This window comes from Eptesicus fuscus, chromosome 17 (assembly GCF_027574615.1).
Source record: "Eptesicus fuscus isolate TK198812 chromosome 17, DD_ASM_mEF_20220401, whole genome shotgun sequence".
In the NCBI taxonomy this organism is placed as follows: Eukaryota; Metazoa; Chordata; class Mammalia; order Chiroptera; family Vespertilionidae; genus Eptesicus; species Eptesicus fuscus.
The window spans coordinates 2,453,907-2,466,197 of NC_072489.1; the positions used below are offsets into that span (position 1 = coordinate 2,453,907).

Genomic DNA, 12,291 nt, shown 5'->3' on the forward strand with positions numbered 1-12,291 from the left:
AGCCCGCGGTTCGCAGGTGCGGGCGGCGGCCGCCAGCTCCCGCCCCGCGCCCTCAGGCGGGTGCCCTCCACCCCCGCCGCTACCAGCGCCGCAGCCGTCGGCCCCGGGACGGGCGCGGGGACGCGGTGAGGGAACAATGAACAGAGCGCCCACATTTCTCCTTTCTTGGTGGCCACGCCGTGGGGTGTGGATTCGGGCGGTCGGGCTCACGGCACCCGCCGACCGAACAGCGCTCGCGTGCAGTCTGCGTGTGTCGGAGGGTCCGCGCGAAGGGCCCGTGGGAAAGGCTTCCGGAGACCAGCCGTCCCCACGGCCGCGGTGGGGCCGCTGGGGAGGAGAGGCCCCCCTCCCAACACTCCAGACGGCAGACCGGCGCCCCCTTGCCGGCCAAGGGCTCTCCTCCCCGGCAACGGGGCGCCAGGCCCCGCGGGTCCTTCGGGCACTTCCGCCGCGCGCTCGGCTCCTTTCGCGTCCGGGGCGTGGCGTGGCGGGCGGGGTGCGCCCAGTGCGCGCGCGCAGCCGGGTCCCGCGGAGGCGCCCCCGCCCCTCCCCCCGCCCCTCCCCCGCCCTGTGTCTGTGGCGGCCGCGGCCGAGATTGGAATCCGCCTGCTGGCGCTCGGCGCGGGCGCCGGAGGAGGACCCAGAGGAGGAGGAGGAGGAGGAGGACGACGACGACGACGACGAGGGGGCAAGAAGGCAGGCCCGGCTCCGGGGCGTCCGTCCGCGCGAGACGAGGAGCGCACGCCGCGCGAGGGCCACCGGGCCGGGGCCGCCGCACGCCGAGGGGGAGGCCGAGCCGGGCCCCGCCGCGTCCCGACGGCTCGCCGCGCGCACCCCGCTTCGCGCCCGGGCTGGAGGATGAGTTCCGCGGGGTCCGGGTGAGTTGGCCTCTTGGGAGGGTGCTGCGCGCCGGTGCGACCGGCCGGGAGGCCGCCGCGGACTCGGAGAAGTTTCGGAGGGAGCCGGGCGCCCCGTGGAGTCCCCGCCGCCCGGCGTCTCAGGCCGCGGCCCGCTGGGCCCGCCGTCCCGCACCCCCACCCGGGCCCGCAGGCCGGGGGGCCGCCCGCCCCTCCTGGCCCCCTTTTGTTCCCACACCCGGGCTCCGGGCCGAGTTCGGGGAGGCGGTGGACGAAAGCCGCCTCCGCGGACGCTCCATGAATCCTTAAATGGGAAGCGCTCACCTCCCTCCCTCGCCCCGGAGCCGCGAGGCTGATCCTCGCGATCTGTCTCTGCGCTTCTGCCAAAAAGGGAGAAGGCGCGTCCGCTCCGTGGGGGGGGGGGGGGAGCGCCCGGAGGAGAGCCGCCCGACTCGCCCGCGGGAGGTGCCGGCTCCTCGGGTTCACCTGTTGTCCTCGCGGCCTCGCTGCCATGTCTGAGCGACGCTGCTCTCCGTGTCTGAAAACTTCCTGCTGGATCGAGCGAGACCCGTTTTCTCTTGTTCCAGACGCTGGTGGAAGGCTGGGCAGGGAAAGAGTAGCTTGCGTCAGGGAAGAAAAGGAACGTGCTGTGTGTTAGGGTCTGGCGTTCTGGGACGTGCACTCTCTTCTGCTCTTGGACGTTTTAATGTGGTCACGGATGGAAGGTTCTCACCTTTAAACGGTTAGCAGACTGTTCTGAGCACACAGTGCGAGCTCGGCACATGCACCTGTGCTGTGTCAGTGAAGCCTTGGGATACCTGGCGATTGCACTCCTCATGTTTTGGACGAGGAAACCGAGACGAAAAGAAGTAGGAGAGCTCGCCCAGGGGCGCTGGGACCCGGACCCAGGCCTGCTGTCGAGGAGCTGAAAAAGCGGGGCGCGGGGCGCGGCACCAGCAACCCTCCTTCTGCAACACATTTTTAGGAGCACTTTTCAGTTACTGATACTTGAAATGGTCGCTGTTTTATTGCTTGAGTTGAAAACAACTCTTTTATTGTGTTCACTTGTAAGAGAAGAACGTAAGGCTAAAGTACGGCGGTTCTGAGCTAGAAATAGTTGTGTCTGAAAGGCTGGCTGAAAATGAGAAAACTCCTTTCACAGAACAGATCCGCTCCCGATCGGCGCGCCCCTCCCCCGCACTCTCCGGGAGCTCGTTTCTAACGTTTCTTCTTTCTTCACTTCTCCGACTCGGGGAGGAAAAGTTGGAGGCATCCAGTGAGCAGCTCCTCCCAGAAGTCACGAGAGCCCTTCTCTCATCGGCTTCTTTCCTTCTAGCTCAGTTGGAAAAAATTTTTTTAAAGTTCTTTCTATTAACACCTTTTTCATTTTTCTCTTCTTTCCTATTTCATGGAGTATGAGTTGTCCCCTCTTTTGTCTTAGGGTTCTTAAAAGTACGAATGTGCTTAAGATTCCAATAATTCACAAGTAAGAAGTACAAATTGGCAATTACAAAATAGTCACAGGGATGTAAAGTACAGCATAGGAAATATAGTCAGTAACGTAATAACTGGTTGGGTACTAGAATTATCAGAAGAATCACTTTGTAAGTTATATAAATGTCTATAACTACTGTGATGTACACCTGGAACTAATATAATATTGAATGTCAGTTGTAATTGAAAACTTGAAAAAAATTATTCCCTCAATTTACAAACACCTTCCCTTGAATCTACTACTTGTTATTGCTTTTCCTTTTCAAATCATATAAAAATTAAAAAATTTGTCTTTATAAAAGTAATACATGTTCATTAGAGAGTAATTGTAACATAGAGCAAAACTGAAATAAAATTAAAATTCAGTCCTTCATAATCCCATCTTCAGATATTGCCAAGAATAGTCCACTTTTTCTACTGTTACTTCCTGGCCATCTAATTCACTTCTTAACCCCTTGTTATCTGGATTTCACCGCCAGCTTTCTGTAGCATTTTGAAAGGCCTTTTCTTGGCTTTCATTCATCTATTAATTTATTCACCAAATACTATCTTCTAGCACACCATGCAAAGTAATAGGCTGCAACAACAGGTATGGCCCTTGCCTGGCCTAATGGAGCTTAAAGTCTAGTGGGGGAGACATACATTGCAGAATGACTTCTGTAATTAAATATGATAAAGTATTAGAGTATTATAAGAGCTTAAAATGGGAAGCTGATCTGGTGCTGATGGTGCTGGCAGAATCTGAGAAGGCCTTGAAAATGCGACCTTGGGACCCTGGACAGTTCTGAAGGGATGAGTAAGAATTAACTAGATGAGAGGAGGGCTTCTTTGACTTCCTACTAACTTTGTTTCTCATTGCCCTTTTTCTGCTTTCTGTTTTTCCCTCCACCTGATTAATATGGGTTCTCCAAGTTTCACCTTTCAGATCACTTTCCTAGATCTCTAGTCCTTTGATATTATTGTTTAGACCCTTCTGTCTGAATAATTCTCAAATCTCTGTGCTTTCTCTTCTGCATTTGAATCCCTGGGTAACCAACTGCCTGTGCATATCTCTGTCTGGTTATTCTGGTTTAAACTGAACTCTTCTTCCTTACCAAACTCGTTTCCCAGGTGTTTCTTATTTCTGTTGATGTCATACCAAACCCATTCCATCACATCTTGTCTGTAGCCAACTTCTGTGGGTTCTTCTCGTGTCCTAACTCTGGTACAGTTCTTAATACATGTTGGTCTCAAGGTTACAATAGACTTGTAAAACGAGTTGGATTCTCTTCAGGAGAGTTTAGACTGTGGTTATCTTTTACTTGAGAGTTTGGTGGACCTCACCTATAAGACATTCAGGTTTCAGTTTTTGTGTGTGTTTTTTATTTATTTTATTTTTCCTGAAGAGGACTTTGAGTCTCATTTTAATTTGTTTGTAGTTGTTTTTTTTAAAAATATATTTTATTGATTTTTTACAGAGAGGAAGAGAGAGGGATAGAGAGTTAGAAACATCGATGAGAGAGAAACATCGATCAGCTGCCTCTTGCACACTCCCTACTGGGGATGTGCCCGCAACCAAGATACATGCCCTTGACCGGAATCGAACCCGGGACCCTTGAGTCCGCAGGCCGACGCTCTACCCACTGAGCCAAACCGGCTTCGGCTGTTCGTAGTTGTTCCGTGTAGGTTTTCTATTTCTTGTGTGAATTTTAGTATTTAATCCACAAATTTATTTTCCACAAGTTTATTAAGTTTTTAAATCTGGTGTTATTTGGTTTTCACAGTTCTTTTTTTCTTTAAATTTGATGTATATTTGCATACCATATTATATATTGTGTATATATTTGTATATTTGATACTTTTCCCTTCTCTATTTACATGTATCTGTTTATTTCTAGCTGAATCAGGTTCTCATCCTACCTGGACAGATGTGTTCTTCTTGCCTTCATTTCCACCTTTATGCAGGTTATCTTACACATTTCTGCCTAAATTAATCTTGAAGCTCAGTTCTTATCACTTCTTTACTCAGAAGTTTCCAGGGTCTTCTATTAACTGAAGACTTTCTATGGGATTTGCCTCCTATTTACCTTATTCTTATTCCACTATATTTGCTTCCTGTACATGTCCCCTCCCCCCCTTGCTATACTGTTCCCTCTCCTTGGATTGCATATGTTTCAAGTCCTACCCATATGTCCAAGTTCCATTTCAAATTCTGTCTTTCTATGATAAAAATGTGTTAAATCCTTATCTATCAAACCAAGAAATCAGCCCTAGCCAGTTTGGATCGGTTAGAACTTTGGACTGAAGGGTCTCAGGTTCCATTCCAGTCAAGGGCAGGCTTAATCCCTGTCTGGGCAAGTGTGGGAGGCAACAAATTGTTTTGTCTTTCTCACATCGATATGTCTCTCTCTCTCTCCCTCTCCCTTTCACTCTCTAAAAATCAATGGGGAAAAAAAAATCTTCCCATGAGGATCAACAAATAAAAATCCAAGAAGTCAATAGTTGATATCTAAATTATGTGATTCTTGAAATAGAAGTTTAGTAAACTTATTTGTAGATAATCACTAGAGGCATTAAAATAATATTGTTTAAAATTGCTATCACTAGTTAGTGACACTACAGTGGAGATGGTCAGGGCATGAGTTGGTCAATTTTCTTATAGGCCTTCAGAATGCTGATATTTAACCCTGTGCGTATATTACTCTGAAAAAAAATCTGCAATTCATAATATTGTAATAACTGTATACTGACAAATGGAATTAGATTTATTGTGAGGGTTATTTTATAATGTATATAAATTCTGTATCACTATGATATACACCTGAAACTAATAGGATATGTTATACTTCAAAAATGTAATAAGGTAAAAAAAATCTGCAACTCAAAGACTATGTAAGATAAAATTAGAGTGAGAAAAATAAATATTTATAAGTAAACAAGTGAATAAAGTCCATCTCTCTCTGACATGGTCCCCAGTTTCTTCTGAATGGAATCCCTTTGGAAGGAAGAGAGATTTTTAGGGGATGAAATTTTTTATCTAATATTTTTTTACTGCACTTACTCATTGGTCTTTTAAAAAAAAATCAACTTTATTGAAGTATAATTTATATACAATAATATGCACACATGTTAAGTGTACAGCTCTGTGAGTCATTTAGTCTTTTATAACAATTTTATACAAATACTAGTTCTGCTACTAGACCACAGATAGGGTCTGTAACTGACTTTGTTGCATATTAAAACGAATAAATGGAGAAAGACCCCTGTGGACATTAGTTACAGTAGTACTGACCTGACTTCTGCATCTTGGGAGCAGGGAATCAGAGAGAGAGGAAAATGGGTTTCCTCTCAGGCTTAATTTGGACTAGAAAATCTTTCCTTTTCTTCTTCCTTCTTCCACCTTTTATTAGTGTTTATGCTTTTAGAATGCCTTCTTAATACCTCAAGATTCATAGTGAACAAGTCAGTTCAACTCTTTTATACTTAAAATATTAACTGTTGACTTGTATTAAGTTACATCAATTTAAGATGCACCATAATTTTATAGACCACTTATAAAGAAAATATGCTTCCAGTTAACTTGAAGAAGTCATTGATTGTAGATACACCCTAACTTCAGAGATGCTAAAATATAACAAATTCATGCACCTTAGGATTGATGAAAAGAGGTTCTCGCTTATTAAAACTACTAGAGGCCCGGTGTATGAAATTCGTGCACTCCGGGGGGAGGATGTCTCTCAGCCCGGCCTGCACCCTCTCGCAGTTCAGGAGCCCTTGGGGGATGTCTGGCTGACGGCTTAGGCTGGCTCTTCGTGGGGAGCGGGCCTAAGCCAGCAGTCGGACATCCTTAGGGCTGGGAGAGGCTCCCGCCACCGCCACTACGCTTGCTAGCCAATTGTGAGCCCGGCTCAGGGCTTCTGGCTGAGCAGCGCTCCCCCTGTGGGTGTGCTCTGACCACCAGGGGGCAGCTCCTGCATTGAGCGTCTGTCCCCTGGTGGTCAGTGCGCATTGTAGCGACTGGTGGTTCCATCGTTTGCTCGATTTGCATATTAGCCTTTTATTATATAGGATCATTCCTTTAGGGTAGATGTTGGGAAGGAGAATTTAAATCACACATGTGTGGGAGTGACATAGCTTTACAATTATAATGAGAAGTTATTTTTTAAAAGAGGATGTTTAAGCTAAAGAGAAAATTAACAAATGGGACTACATCAAAATAAAAAGCTTTTTTACAGCAAAAGAAACCATCAACAAAACAACAAGAAAGCCCACTGCATGGGAAAACATATTTGCAAATGCTATCACTGATAAAGGTTTAATCTCCAACATCTACAGGCAGCTTATGCAACTTAATAAGAGGAAGATAAATGATCCAATAAAAAAATGGGCAACAGACCTAAACAGAATATTTTCAAAAGAAGACAGAAGAAAGGCCAAGAGACACATGAAAACATGTTCAAAGTCACTTATTATCCGAGAGATGCAAATCAAAACAACAATGAGGTACCATCTCACACCTGTCAGAATGGCTATCATCAACAAATCAACAAACAACAAGTGTTGGCGAGGATGCGGAGAAAAAGGAACCCTCGTGCACTGCTGGTGGGAATGCAGACTGGTGCAGCCACTGTGGAGAACAGTATGGAGTTTCCTCAAAAAACTGAAAATGGAACTCCCATTTGACCCAGTAATCCCACTCCTGGGAATATATCCGAAGAAACTAGAAACACCAATCAGAAAGGATATATGCACCACTATGTTCATAGCAGCACAATTTACAATAGCTAAGATTTGGAAACAGCCTAGGTGCCCATCAGCAGATGACTGGATCGGAAAACTGTGGTACATCTACACAATGGAATACTATGCTGCCATAAAAAAGAAGGAATTCACATCATTTGCAGCAACCTGGATGGAATTGGAGAACATTATGCTAAGTGAAATAAGCCAGTCAATGAAAGAACAATACCACATGATCTCACTCATTTAGGGATAGTAAAGAACATTATAAAGTGGTGAACAAAAAGATAGATACAGAGACAGTAAAGCATCAAACAGACTTTCAAATTACAGGGGGAAAGTTTGGGAAAGGTGGGGGAGTTATGAAATCAAACGAAGGACTTGTATGCATGCATATAAGCATAAACAATGGACGCAAAACTCTGGGGGGGAGGGCATGTGTGGGTGTGGGGTGGGGGGGTAATAGTAAGATATGTACACATATAATACCTCAATAAAAATATTAAAAAAAAAAACGCCAAAAAAAAAAAAAAGAGGATGTTTATTAAACCTCTTCAACAAGTAAAATGTTACAAGCAGTATAGAGAAATATTTTATTTATTTTTGGATGGGGAGCTCCCACAACAGCTTTCAGTATTTTTCTCCTTAATTTTTTGAACTCACAGATTCTTAAAGAGCTAATAGTTTTCACAAAACGGCACACATTATGTAAAGGGGGAATTGTGGGAGAGTGGTGATAGCCAATTTTATGAGTTATTTTAAAGACAATATTCAGTATTTATCATCATTAACCATCATATACTTTTAAAAAAAGTAAATACAAACATAATGGTAAATGTTTGGATATTTTACTAACTCATAGTTATGTGTATCAATTTTTGTAGCCAATATTTTAAAGGCTATCAAGTCTTTAAAAATAGAAACAAAATGATGTGCTTGGAGATCCCCAGTGGTGCTTTTTGAAGAAAACATTAAGTAGTGTTTAGGGAGATCAGATGATCAGTGAGTGGAATAGGACTCATGGTGGGCCCAGTGGACCCCTAAACCAAGTTCATATTGAGAACTAATAAAGACGTTGGATAAGGAAATGATTCTTGAATATTTTTTTTTTTAAGAACCAGTGAATCTGAGCTACTCTGATATGGTGGATGTTGTTACTCTTTTATAATTTTGTTTATACCACTAAACATCAAACATTGGAGCTATTGCTCTAGCTGTATATAATTTCGATTGACTTAAGCAGTAGGCTAGTGGTATGTCAAATGTAGGGATAAAATAATCAGATTTGCAGTTTATGGAGATTAGTTACATAGTGGAGAATCAACTTGAAGAAAGGAAGACTGGCCTGCACTAGGCTGGTGGCAGATAAGTACCACCCAGAATGGATGAGACTTGGTCATTCTCGAGTTACTATTCTTTTATTAGCCTACATCACCTACATATCCTATTCTGGGTTTGGGTTCAGAATCTTTAAACCTGTTACTGTCTCCTATAGTAACCAATACCACATGTGGCTGTTGAACTTTTGAAGTGTGGCTAGTTGGCATTACCCATCAGATTTTGACGTACAGAAAAAAAAATGTAAAATATCTCTGTGCTTTAAAAATATTGATTACATATTGAAATGACACTGTTTTGAATGTTAGGTTAAATATATTATTAAAATTAATTTCGCCTGATTGTTTTTTTAATGTAGCTGCTAAAATTTTTTAAATTAAGCGTTATATTGTTATTGGATAGTGCTGCCTCTGGACTTACTCCCCCCTATTCTTTGCTTATCAAACTGCTTCAAAATCTAGTGTAAATCCTATCTTTTCTGGAAAGCCTCCCATAATGGTCCCAGCCTAAAAGTTAGCTCTTTTGCATCTTTACTTTAGGCAATATTTTGGTGTTTCTTGTACTATATAATATTTTGGATTTCTTTAGTACAGGCCTTCTCAGGATTAACTTAGTGAAACTCCAGATAGTTTCCCTAACTGTATATTACTATAGAACCCGACTCTGTTTCTTCTGTTTACATAAGTTACACATATTTGTGGTTGTAACGTCAAACAATACGACATGGAGTAGAAAGTGAAAGGCTTCTGCAATCCTACCCCACCCCATAGATTACAACTGTTAAAAGTACAGAGATAAGTAGAACCTTTCTTTTCTATTATCTTAAGTTATTTCTTTCTCTTAACCTCTTCTCCTTTCCAAAAATGGGGCCGTACTATGCATCCTTTTCTTAAACAAGATTATTAAAGTATATATAAAATAAAATAAATAAAATAAAATAAAATAAAATAAAATAAAACCAAAACAAGCATGCCCTTAACCCAGGCCTGTGATGACCAGGAGTCGAACCAGCAACCTTCAGTACATAGGATGACACCCACCCAACTGAGCCACACTGACCAGGGCCAAGGAAATATTTTTATTGGTTTGAGAGAAAGAGAGAAAAACATTGATGTGAGAGAAACCTATCGGTTGCCTCCCTTGTGCTCTGACCGGGATTGAACCTGAAACTTAGGTATGTGCCCTGACCAGGAATCGAAGCCCCAACCTTTTGGTGTAAGGGACAATGCTCCACCAACCCAGCCACCCCGCCAGGGCTACGCATCTTTCTCTTTAGGTTTGTTTTCACTGAATATATAGGCGAACTCTTGATGTCAGTAAGTGTTGCTTTCCTCATTTTTTGGGGGGTATTTATTTATTTATTTGTTTAGTTTAGAGTTTTACATAGGTCTCCTTTTTTTACTGACTGACCCCCCCCCCCCCACTTCCACCCCCAAGGGCAAGCCCCCACTGCCCCAGTGTCTGTGTCCATTGGTTATGCTAATATGCATGCATACAAATCCTTTGGTTGTTCTCTAACCGCTCCCCCCCCCCCCCCCCATTTGTCTCTGGATTTATTTTTGTTCATCAGTTTATGTTGATCATTATATCCCACATATGAGATCATATGATATTTATCTTTCTCTGACTGGCTTATTTTGCTTAGCATAATGCTCTCCAGTTCCATCCATGCTTTTGCAAATGGTAATTGTTCCTTCTTTTTTTATAGCGGCGTAGTATTCCATTGTGTAGATGTACCACAGTTTTTTAAGCCACTCATCTGCTGATGGGCACTTAGGCTGTTTCCAAATCTTAGCTATGGTGAATTGTGCTGCTGTGAACATAGAGGTGCATATATCCTTTCTGATTGGTGTTTTTGGTTTCTTGGAATATAGTCCTAGAAGTGGGATTACTGGGTCCTTTCCTCATTTTTTTTAGTCAAGTAATATTCCGTTTTATTTACCAGTCCCCCATTGATTAATACTGATTGTTTCTTTTTTTTGGGGGGGTGGGGATTACTGTGTTGCATGCACGTATCTTGTGAGAGCATTTTTATTTTATAGGGTGAATTCTTAGACATGCATTTCCTGTAAGAGGAGCCATGCAGATCTGAAGCAGTGCCAGACTGCTCTGGAGAGTCTGCAGCCGTTCACATTCCAAGCAGCAGTACTTGCATGAATTCTCCCCCCAACTCACTAACACAGTAACTCTTTGCCAGTCTGCCAGCTGAAAAAACAGTGCTACAGTTTTAATCTGTGTTTCTTTGATTATGAGTTGAGCAGGGTTTTATATGTTTGTTGGCTCTTTGCATTCCTCTGTCCTTCGTTCATTTTTCTAATTTAGATTTTTCTTATTTGTAGGAACTTTGTTTTGAGGTATGGATATTAACTCTTTTCTTTGGCATGTTGTGTTTCTTAAATTAGTCATTTGTTTTTTATTTTTTTTCATGGTATATAAAAATTTCCTTGCTGCTGTAAGAATATTGAAAAACAAAAAATAAAAAGCTAAGTTATCTTATACTCTCAACTTATTTTATAAGCTCTTTGGTGGCTGAATTTGCCCTAAAATATTTTGTTTCATCAGCTAATTAAGTGCTGTAAGAGTAAGTAGCTATATGTTTTGGTAGTGAACGGGTATAGAAGATGCCACTGTGGCATAAAAATTATTTTCAACTGCAGGCATTTGAGAATAGACTTTTGCTTTCCTTTTCTTTTTCCCTTTCTTCTCTTATCTTTTCTGAACTCCCGTATCTGCCTTAAAGCAGAGCCTCTCAGAAGAAATCATTTGTTATAAATTTGTTCCCTGGAGTTTTGAGACCAGGAAATATCAACCCTCATAAATAGAGAGGAGAAAAGATGAGAAGTGGGTCGCACACCTACACTGACATTGTCATAAAGGGACCATATTTCCCATCTGTTCATCTAGGGGTCCATTTATCTTTCCTAAAAGTATAAGTCCCAAGTTCTAACTGCCTTCTTGAGTCACATTTTTCAGTTAACTCTGATAAATGAATAAAAATCAGTTTTTTCTCTTGCTAATCTGTTTTTTGATAGTTTAATTTGCAGGCCCCCAGATCAGAACCTAAGAGGGTAGAGAAGTTTTTCCTTTTTGACAATGGCCAGATTGATTGTTTCTGGCTGTTAGGGCAAGGGATAAATAAGCAAGTGGAGTTTCTCTGTCTAAAACAAAGTTAAGTATCTATATATATAAAAGCCTAAGTGACCATTCGACCAGTAGTTATGATGCGTAATGACGACCAGGGGGAGACACTCCGACTGGTAGCTATGACCCTCACTGACCACCAGGGGGCAGATGCTCAATTCAGGAGCTGCTGAGCTGCAGTGACTTGGCAGCTGCAGTTCTTGGGTGACGCACCTGGAACCAGAGAGGAGGGAGCCCGATTCCGGGGTGCGTCACCTGAGAACCACCCTCTTACAATCTGGGACCCCTTGGGGGATGTCTGAGAGCTGGTTTCGGCCCGATCCCTGCAGACCAGGCTGAGGGACCCCACCAGTGCATGAATCTGCACTGGACCTCTAGTTTTAAATATAAAGGGCATAAATCAAATTTCTTTAAGCTACATTTTTTCAAAACGTGTTCCTCAAAATTAAAAATTTGTTAGATGAAGTAGAATATACTCTTAGCGAGGCATCACTCCCCTTCCTGAATATATTCCTACAATAATAATTGCTAGTTGTTAAGTGGCATAATTACTCTAATTGTATTGACTAAGCTTTATTCTTTCTCAAGTTCTTCATTGTTTCCCTGTTTTTTCTTACTATCTTAGCAATTTGCATAGAAGATGATCTGTGACAGGTTCCAATGGTCATGTCACAGAAGGTTAAGTAAGTGAAATCTTTATACAAAGAAGGTGCTAATTTCTTAAAAGAATAAAAGAATCTTG

The 12,291-nt window shown here is 42.8% G+C and overlaps 1 protein-coding gene across 2 annotated transcripts in view; it reads left to right on the forward strand.

The window, feature by feature from the left end:
- Positions 1–572: 572 nt before the first annotated feature.
- BMPR1A (bone morphogenetic protein receptor type 1A) overlaps positions 573–12,291 on the forward strand; it is a 192,324-nt gene continuing 180,605 nt past the window's right edge. For both annotated transcript variants that reach the window (XM_054729085.1, XM_054729086.1), the window contains exon 1: positions 573–878. The gene's annotated coding sequence lies outside the window, so the exon portion shown is untranslated. The remainder of the gene's footprint in view (positions 879–12,291) is intronic.